The sequence below is a fragment of the Leptonotus elevatus genome, chromosome 22 (genome assembly GCF_054856555.1).
Source record: "Leptonotus elevatus isolate MCC_2025b chromosome 22, RoL_Lele_1.0, whole genome shotgun sequence".
Classification (NCBI taxonomy): Eukaryota; Metazoa; Chordata; class Actinopteri; order Syngnathiformes; family Syngnathidae; genus Leptonotus; species Leptonotus elevatus.
Genome location: NC_141260.1, coordinates 6,052,601 through 6,062,747, shown reverse-complemented (window position 1 = coordinate 6,062,747; position 10,147 = coordinate 6,052,601). Strand labels below are relative to the sequence as shown.

General features: G+C 38.0%; 1 long non-coding RNA gene across 1 annotated transcript; it reads left to right on the top strand.

Annotated features, from left to right (window-relative positions):
* The first annotated feature begins 543 nt into the window (after window positions 1-543).
* Window positions 544-10,147, top strand: LOC147155455 (uncharacterized). The gene is made up of 4 exons (XR_015092277.1): window positions 544-644; window positions 772-936; window positions 2,671-2,812; window positions 10,040-10,147. It is a non-coding gene; the product is annotated as an uncharacterized LOC147155455 (long non-coding RNA).

Here is a 10,147-nt window from a genome sequence, read left to right as displayed (position 1 = left end):
GCGGTAGGTCTTAAAGAATCCTAAAGACACTGGCCCAACTCCACTAAAGTTTGTTTATTTAAGTTGCAAGGCAAAATAGAACATAAATGTTAGATAATTGACTCATGATCTTATGAAGGAATTACGTGCACCATCCTGGCAGACAGCTTTAGTTATGGTCAGTGATTATATTGCAAATTATTGTAAATTAATCATTCAGCAAATACAAGTTATCATTCAGCTATACTATGAATAACTAACAACAGACAGCATAGCCATAACACATGACAAATCTGTCAATCTAAAGATTAATACACAATCATAGGCAGGAAATTGCAATCATGTGGTTATTATAACCGTATTAAACATAAAATGGCAAACCCCATTAACATTTTTTTTAATTTTTTATAGGAACCGCATGCGGCACTGTGCTGTTTGAAGGCCAACCAGATCATTTAATTCCTGCCACTTCCCAAGTATTTGCACATAATGACCTGTTTGTCATGGCAGGAAGAATGATTGGGCATTCTTTCCTTCATGGGGGCCCTTGTCTGTTAGGTATTAGCCCAGCAGTAATTCATGTGTTGCTTGGTAAATCACCACAGACAGCGACAATCATGTTAGAAGATGTGGCAGACATGGACATCGGGGAGACCATACGCCCGGTAAGTACGGTAAAGTGCAAGGTTATCCATTGGAAAACATTGTCATTCAATGAAAAAATATGGACTATACTTTTACTTTTTAAATGTAATTTATTGGAAATAAATGTGCGGTATTTTCTTTTTAAAGCTGTTTGAGAATCAAGAATCTGCTGGAAAGGAAGAAACAAGTGAAAAAAGAGGACTCAATGAGTGTCAGACAACGGCTGTTAATGACCTGGCATTGGCATGGGACATGCCTATATTAACGGCTAGTAACAGCACCTGGCTCCTTCACAATCTACTTCAGCATGCAGTAAGTGTGGCTGACTAGCGTTATATCCATCAAAAGTTGTCCTACTTAAGTGTCTCCTATCTAACAGTATATCATGCTTTGATAAATGTACATTTTACACATTACCTCTGTATATGTAACTGGATAGCCGATAGGCCAATTCCATATTATTACTCTCAATAAATGTTTCTCGGCATACAATTGTTAACTTTGTATACATTTTTACTGTTTTACTTTATATTTTAACCATTTTGTAATTAGTTATAGCTGTGTAGATGTAGGTATAATTATGTTAACTCAGTATGGCTGAATGAATAGAAATATATTCTTATCTGTGTTACTTTCATGAGAAAGAGCAACGGGTCTGTCTATTCATTCGCTATCTCTAAATGGGAGGGCCGGATTCTGCTGTGTCGGAAGGGAGTCAGGCTTATTGTTGTTGTATTTTTTCTAATCTGATTTATACCCATGGGAACGGATTCTCTTGTATTCATTCAGTTGTAACCAGGTGTGTTGTGGGCTGACTTTTCTATGAACCCTCTTTTGAATAAATAATGATGTGGGCTGGAGAGAAGACACATTTGAACAGAGCACTGCTTGGGTGACTTCAATTGTGTGATCAGAAGCTTCTGAAAAATATTCACCTTTGCAAGGGGACTTCTTCACCAGGATCTCACCATTCAGTTAATTGAACACGCAAAGAGTACAATACTTAATATTGTCTACTCTAACACAATCCTATAGGAGGATCTTTGATGAAAAATGTTTGCGCATGCGCGGTTGGTTGTGTGACAGAAAATGATAGCGGGCTCAGTCGCGCTGTATAGATGAGACGTCAAACAATATCGCCCATTTCAAGGCGAGGAACAAGTCAGGGTGGCTGTTGATCATGCTTTGGAACACCTGAATAAGACTGAAAAAGAAATATGACTTAGTGTTTTTTTATAGCTACTGCACAAACTCGATTTCTTCGTTTTTTAAATCCTCTCCAAATAACAAATCTATAGGCTCAAGTAATTACCGGTAATAAAGTGAGCCTCACAAACCCTGTCAGCATCAACTGGAAACCAGGCTTTGAGCATCAAATTATACCCTCCTGATATCTCGCAGCCATCACAATATGTCACAATGAACATTATGTCACACACGATCCTCGAATATATTTACCGTATTGAAATTGGAGAACATTTGATTTACGATGTTTATAAATTTATTAAACATAAACAAGAGGACTTCAGACATTTTACAACTTGCCTTAAATACATGTATACATTATATGCTTAATGAGGGTTGTAGGAGGAAAATTGTACATTTTTTAATAAATTAATTATAACTAACTCAACAAAAGATGCCTCTGCCAAATCTAATATTGGGGTCTAAAGAACTGAGCGATAAAAGAAAAAAGGGGTCGTCAAAGCAGCACATACTGTCCAGTGTCCACTTGTTAAAAAAATTGTGACCACCTTGCCACACCTGCCTCCCGGCCCAACACTAAGAGCCTAGGAGCTGTATATGTCTAATCTGTATGTATACCTATAGTATATATAGTAGTCTTCTCTCAGGATGGGAGAGGTAAGATGGTCGCCCTGTGGCTTCAATGGCTTGCACGGTGTGTATGGGCGATCGGCTGTACAGCAATATATACAGACCAGTGTTTGAATGTGCACAGAGTAATAATTGAATTGAATTTACTGCATGTATATATTTACTTGGAGTCCCTTCATCCATACCTCACTCACCCCTGTGATACTTTAGGGTGCTCGGCCGAAACTCCCGCCAACTCAAACAGCTGAAGCAAGGACTAAAAGAAACCCTCATTATGCTGTTATTGGAGTCTCGACCCGATGCAGTGGCATCAGTTTTTCCAACAGAAACAAAGTCTGAGTGCAGTGTGGAGGTATTCAATGAAGCATGTCTAGGATTCTAAAATGTCTGTAATTTTCAAAATAAAATTTTTTGCATGGGAATTAACTGGAATTTATGGGAATGCAAACGGAAGATTTGATTTGACTCAAGATTGACCAGATAACTTAATTACACTTGGGTTAAATAAATACCTTTTTTTTTTGTTTTTTTTAAAGGTTGTGCGAGTTTGAGTGAGCCTGCTCATGGGCATGTTGGGGGGAAGGTTAGGGTTTTCTTTGTGCTGTACTATGGATGTTTTACTCACTCAACGCTTTTGAGTTGCAATGTAATGTATGAAAGGAGCTATATCAATTTTGATTTGATGTGACAGTCTGGCAAAACAAAAAAATATTTATTTTTTCATTAGGGTTAGTTCAAGGTTGCAAAGATGTTTGCCAGACCCACCACCCATCCATCCATTTATTACCGCTAATCCGGAGTCGGATTCACGGGGGCAGCAGCTTTAGGAGGGAAGCCCAGACCTCCTCAGCCACTTGAACCAGTTCCTCCGGCTGGATCCTGTTAGAGTAGACAATATTAAGTATTGTACTCTTTGCGTGTTCAATTAACTGAATGGTGAGATTCTGTTGAAGAAGTTCCTTTGCAAAGGTTTTAATTACCAGAAGCTTCTGGTCCACATAGACAAACCATCCAAGCGATGTCTCTGTTCAAATGTGGCTCCCTCTCTCCAGCTCACATCGTTATTTATTCACAAAAAGGGTTCAGAAAAAGGTCAGCCCACAACACACCTGGTTACAACTGAATACAAGAGAATCCGTTCCCATGGGTATAAATCAGATTAGAAAAAATACAATAATAATAAGCCTGACTCCCTTCCGACACAGCAGAATCCCCGGAACCTCCCTTTAGATTACGAATGAATAGACAGACCCGTTGCTCTTTCTCATGAAAGTAACACAGATAAGAATATAGGTCTATTCATACAGCCATACTGAGTTAACATAATTATAAACGGCTAAAATATAATTTAAAACTGAAAAACAATGTTAATAACTTAAAAATCCCTCATTTGAGCTCATAAGAGCTCAACACATTAAAACATTTTTTTTCAATGGTTGTGTGGTAAAAATAATTATCCTTAAAACATCCCTTTAGCAGAAGAGGAGGTAGTTTAGCAATCATTTGACATTAAAAAACAATTTGATACATTTAAAAGATTTTTAGTGAAATAAGCATAGCATATGTGAGGCTTAACATAAAATGTTGTTCATTAAAAAGTGTCGCAATGTATCGGCAGACGAATATGTGTTCTTTGAAGCCATCTTGTGATGAAGTTCTTTGAAGGTCTTTTTTTTTTTTTTTTTTTTAATGAAAAGAGTGTCGCAATAGTTTGTCTCTTCTTTAAGAATTTGGGGTAGACTACCCAAATTCTTCGATTTGTCACCTGGGATTATTCTGCCCAAAATGTGACTGATCAAAGGAATGATTGCCCAAGAAAAGGCACTTGCTCTTGATCCGTTGACTGATGTCCTCAAACGGCAGCTCCGGAACCGGGCACGGATTCAGCTGACGTGGCTCCAGGTCGGAGGTGATAAGATTGATGCTCCAGTTGTGGAATTTCGTCTCTCCTTTCAACCTGAGAGCATCAGTTGATGAGATGGCCGAGCCTGGCACGTCTCCTTTCCAGTTGTGGAATTTCTCCTCATCAACCCCCTGGGGCCGTTCTCCTGAGTGCAGAAACTTTTCATTTTTAGTTTCTCATAAACTCACATAAATTTTATTTGGAGGAAAAAAAACCCTGATAGTTTTTGTTAGTTGGGATTAGTAAATGTTATTTGATTAAGATCCGTAGGTCCTGTGCTGTTGGAACAGGAAAAGATCTATTTTTGTGACATTAAAATAGAGCCCAGCCCTTGATTGAGTTGAATGACATTCGCTCATTCATTAATATAAGACAGAGCTTGTAAATATTTATCTTTCAAATAGGTTTTGTTCAATAATAGGTAATTTTTTACCATGACTTAATTTGTTCTAAATTTGCATAACTGTGCCTTTCATATCTCTTATTCTCTTCCCAGAATCCCATGACCGGCCGAATCCTGGCATGCTGGGAAAAACTCACATATATTCATATTATCTATACTCTTTTGCAAACACTGGGCTCCAAACATTACATTTTTCAAATATGATTCTGAGATAAAAGATATAATATAATATAATTACCTTCATTCGGCGAATATGCATTATTGTCCTTGCTTGCTTCAGACTTACTTTGCGATCGATTTCCTCTGATAGATTTCTTCAAACTGTGGATTATCATTTTCAAACTCATCCTGTCAATTGGAGTGTAGGCCGATACCCCACAACCTTTTTAATTTCGTTTTTAAGTTTAATTTTAATTTTCTAACTCGTCTACATTGGTTAAATTCTTAAACATAAACTCCCTCATTTGACAAAGATCCACTGATTTTTTCAAACACGTCAAGATAAAGGGAGGACAAAATAGAGACCTCATGACTCAAAAGACGTCATAAATAACTCAACCCTCTAAATCAGGCTATGCGATAAACAAAAGAGCTACAAAACACTATAAAACTAAACATAAGCAGATACAACTTAAGACACTAATATATGATGACTTTGGGGCCATAAAAATAGAGGTAACCATATTACTCTAATTCTCCTAGAGTCCCGAAAATTATTTAAACTGCCAATTCTCCTAGAGTCCCGAAAATTATTTAAACTGCCAATCAACCTCACCTCTTTTATAGATTAGTGGGGCTGAGGATAAAATCACACAAAATTCACAAATATCTACCATTTCCTAGATTCAATCAAACTAAAAATCATCTTCAAACTGCTAATCTTTCACATATTAGCGGGGCTCATAAAAAACACAGCACACAAAATATTTCTGGGATTTATAAATCACAGTGCTGTTAAAAAAAAATAAAAAATCAAACTTAGCCATCAAACTCTTAGTTAGTCTTTTACTCGTTACTACTCATTCTATTCTATTATTTATTTTATACTATAGCTGCAGCTGGACGAAGTCCAAAAAAGTTCCTCACGGGGAAAATAAAAATATATCATATCATAACATATTAATAAAATTCCCATTGTACCAATTCAGAAACTGATTCTCCCAAAAATATATGCAAAAATTTAGTAGGCTATAGATTGAAATAAATTTTCTCAATCCCTCATTTCAAATTTACATATGTCGTTTTCAATTTTCTGAAATATCTTGCTATAGATCACAGTTCCCCACTCAACACATTAAAAATGCCTTGCATATCACTATGTAGCATTTTACTGAATGGATCACATCTCATTCCGACCACCAACTTTCTTTGTCCAGACCCCCAGCAAAAGGCAGGACGGCAGCTGTTGTCAATGTTCAGTCCTGGCCAGCATGGCGGCTGTTGTGGCAGCAATGTTCAGAGCAGGCATTTAGATTTCCTCCGGATGCAAAACAGCCATAGGGGAGAAGTCACTAGAATGAGGCGTATACACAGTCACTGGGCATTGAGGAATTTGAACATCATGTTTTTCTTAGGCACAGGACGAGAAGACTGTTGCTCTGCGGCTTTAGACCTTTGATCTCTGCCACATCCATTCAGACGCTGTCTGCAATGTGGATCCGATGACACACAGTCTTTCTGAGAGCTCACCTGATCAAAAAATGCACATTCGTTGATACAATGCTTTAAAAATGCCAGACTGAGGATATGGGATCATAGCAAGACAGTTCACTCCCTGCTTTCTCAAAAATGTTTCGTAAAAAAACACAGCCTCTTTATTCATTTCTTTTTCTTTTTTTTTCAATACCCCTTCAAATAGCTACTAGCCATACAACGTATCAGCAGCTGGGGCGCATCAGTGAAGGCCATCAAACCCTCATCTGCCTTGGAACTCAAACATCAGTTTCTGAAATGACACACTCAGAATTTTTTTTTTATTAAAAATCATTATCAACATGTCAATTCCAAAAACATTCATAACTCCTTATTCAACTATCTTACTTCCAGCCACAGCTATAAAGATGTAGGCATAATTATATCAACTCTCAAACAAAATGCCATTATTTTATCATTACTCTTTATTCATTTGTCCCGAAAAGGGAAAGTTAACAAATTAACCATCGTCATCAATCATTAAAGTGTAAAGATTTATTAGCTCAGTCAAATACTATTACTTATTTTATATTGTTTATCATTCCTCTTACCATTTTGACAAAAAAAGAGTCCCATTACGAGGACACATTATGCTCACAGCGCACAGCCCAGCCCCCACCTTTTTTTCTAACCTAGAAACGGGGGAAGGGGGGGGGGGGGAATCTTAACATTATAAATCGCAAAACCTATTTTATCATATTCCCATTAATAAAACAAACGCCACTATCACAACAGTATCATCTCACACAAAACAACACCAAACTTAGTTAAAATATTAAAGAAAAACAAACAAAATCCCCATATGCACACTTCTCACTTACAAACCCCCACCTTTTTTTAGAAGCTAGGTCACACACTCAAATGCATACGCACACACTCTTCAGTCATTATAAAAAAATAAACGTTGTTATTCCTTCAATTCGTTGTCTACAAATCTTATAGCATTTAAACTGCAGTTTTATACGGTGATTTCAGTAAACGGGTAACTTTGAACAACCCATCCGTAAACTGCTCCACAAATGCTGGAGTCATTTTAGCATCAAATTCAGCCTTTTTCCATTACCAACAAAGAAAATACAAAAGTCTGACATACCATTTTGTCCAGCGAAAGCTTTGTATACAATCGATCCATAGTTCGTTTTTTCATTGTTCATCGACGCTTTTATTTTTCGCTGAACCGGAAGCGCATTCAGGACAAACCATTCTGTATCCGGGTCGAAATCGCCTCCATTTTTGTTTGTAGTTTTTGATGTATACATTCGGTTTTAATACAGTGACGTCTCACTTTTAGTATTAATAGTTCAATATGTTAACACATATGGCCACACACAGACAGACATAAGAATTACGTGACCTCTCGTTTATACACAGCGGTTACCCAATCCCGCTGAGCTAAACTGTTCTCCCTTTATTGCAAAATTTCTGCAAGGCGCATTTTCTTAAGAAATTGTCACGCACTAACGAACTCAACCGTGGAACAAAAGGAATTCAAACGGGAATCCTGACCTCAAAACTACATATTGTAGAAGTGCCAACAAAATAAATCACGTAATCTCTCGATTGCAAATACAGTGATACAAAATCCAATCATCGCTGTAATCAACCTGGACCCCTTTCTGTTCAATTTCAAACAGGCGCTTTTTTTAAAAAACATATTACGTGTAAATAGGACTTTTTCAATAAGAGCCATGAACAAATATGATACTCGTCCCCAAATCGGCCAAAACTGCTTAAAAAGCAGAGCGCATACCATAATCTTCAATATATATTATGGTCTAAGGATTCTTCATAGCGTTGACGAAAAACAAAACAAATCAAAAAATTAACCGCTATTTCTTCCTGTACAAAAAAAGCTTCATCACTTCGAGTCTGCATCACGTCACCTTCAAATGCACCACTCCACGACGTGTTTAGTTCAATATCGTCGGAATTATCACAACTCACAATAGAACGACATCAAACTACACTCGTTCACACAGATCTCTTTTAAAATTTAGACAATTTTGGAAGACGAAAAAACCAGCTGCAGCGGACCAGACAGACAAAATTTCTTCTACGTGGATAAAGATCTCCACTTACCGGAATTAATATGGCGCCAGAAATTCCGCCCGTCAGGGAACGCCGCAGCCTGCTCAACGTCAACAACACCATCCGTTTGGTTCAACGGAGGAGACCATTCGTTATAATTCAGCGTCGGCGGTCACCATTTGTTAGAGTAGACAATATTAAGTATTGTACTCTTTGCGTGTTCAATTAACTGAATGGTGAGATTCTGTTGAAGAAGTTCCTTTGCAAAGGTTTTAATTACCAGAAGCTTCTGGTCCACATAGACAAACCATCCAAGCGATGTCTCTGTTCAAATGTGGCTCCCTCTCTCCAGCTCACATCGTTATTTATTCACAAAAAGGGTTCAGAAAAAGGTCAGCCCACAACACACCTGGTTACAACTGAATACAAGAGAATCCGTTCCCATGGGTATAAATCAGATTAGAAAAAATACAATAATAATAAGCCTGACTCCCTTCCGACACAGCAGAATCCCCGGAACCTCCCTTTAGATTACGAATGAATAGACAGACCCGTTGCTCTTTCTCATGAAAGTAACACAGATAAGAATATAGGTCTATTCATACAGCCATACTGAGTTAACATAATTATAAACGGCTAAAATATAATTTAAAACTGAAAAACAATGTTAATAACTTAACAATCCCAAGGCGTTCCCAGGCCAGCCCAGAGACATAGTCTCTCCAGCATGTCCTGGGTCGTCCCCGGGGTCTGCCGCCGGTGGGACATGCCCGGAACACCTCTCCAGGAAGGCGTCCAGGAGGCTTCCGAACCAGATACCCGAGCCCCCTTAACTGGCTCCTTTCCACGCGGAGGAACAGCGGCTCGACCCTGAGTCCCTCCCGGATGACTGAGCTTCTCACCAAATCTCTTAAGGGAAAGCCCGGACACCCAACGGAAGAAACTCATTTCGGCCGCTGTGTGGCAGACACTCGCAAAGAAATTTCAACATGTTCATTATTCCTTTGCGATTTACATAGAATGTTTGGTGCCGTAAATATACTTTGCAAGTGTCTTGAGAACATCTTTGCAACCTTAGAATAAATAATAATTAAAAACTGACAACAAAGAAAAACTCGCTACATGCACAGTCCCTTGCATGCAAACCTTTGACGCACAATTAGATACAACCTTTAAGCCCATATCCAAATGAGAGGGAGAGTGTTTGCTTAGGGTTAGGGTTATATTATTGAATATTCGTCATCATATGTTCAGTTATGCAAACATTTTTAATGTTTTTTCCTTGTTCCAAGGAAATTTTGATTTGGAATCATTTTCAGTGAACAATTCCAACCTTGAACAAAGTCTGATGAGAAATCAACAATCACATGTTCTCCTCAGCAGGATACACATTTCATTGTTAGGCTGTTGAGACCACAACATCAGCCTTCACACAATTAACACCCATGTGTGGATTGACCATATGTATAAATTAGAGAGAAAATTGTAAAATAGAATGAATTGGTTCAATGCCAACTATGGTGCCATAATGATTGTCTCATTTGCTGTCCTAGGTTGTTTTGGACCTAATCAAATGGCCTGAGGAATCTGGGTTGGACGATGAAGATGGTTACTCCGTTGACTGTAGATGTAGAATAATGGGGTACTTGCGTCAGTTTGTG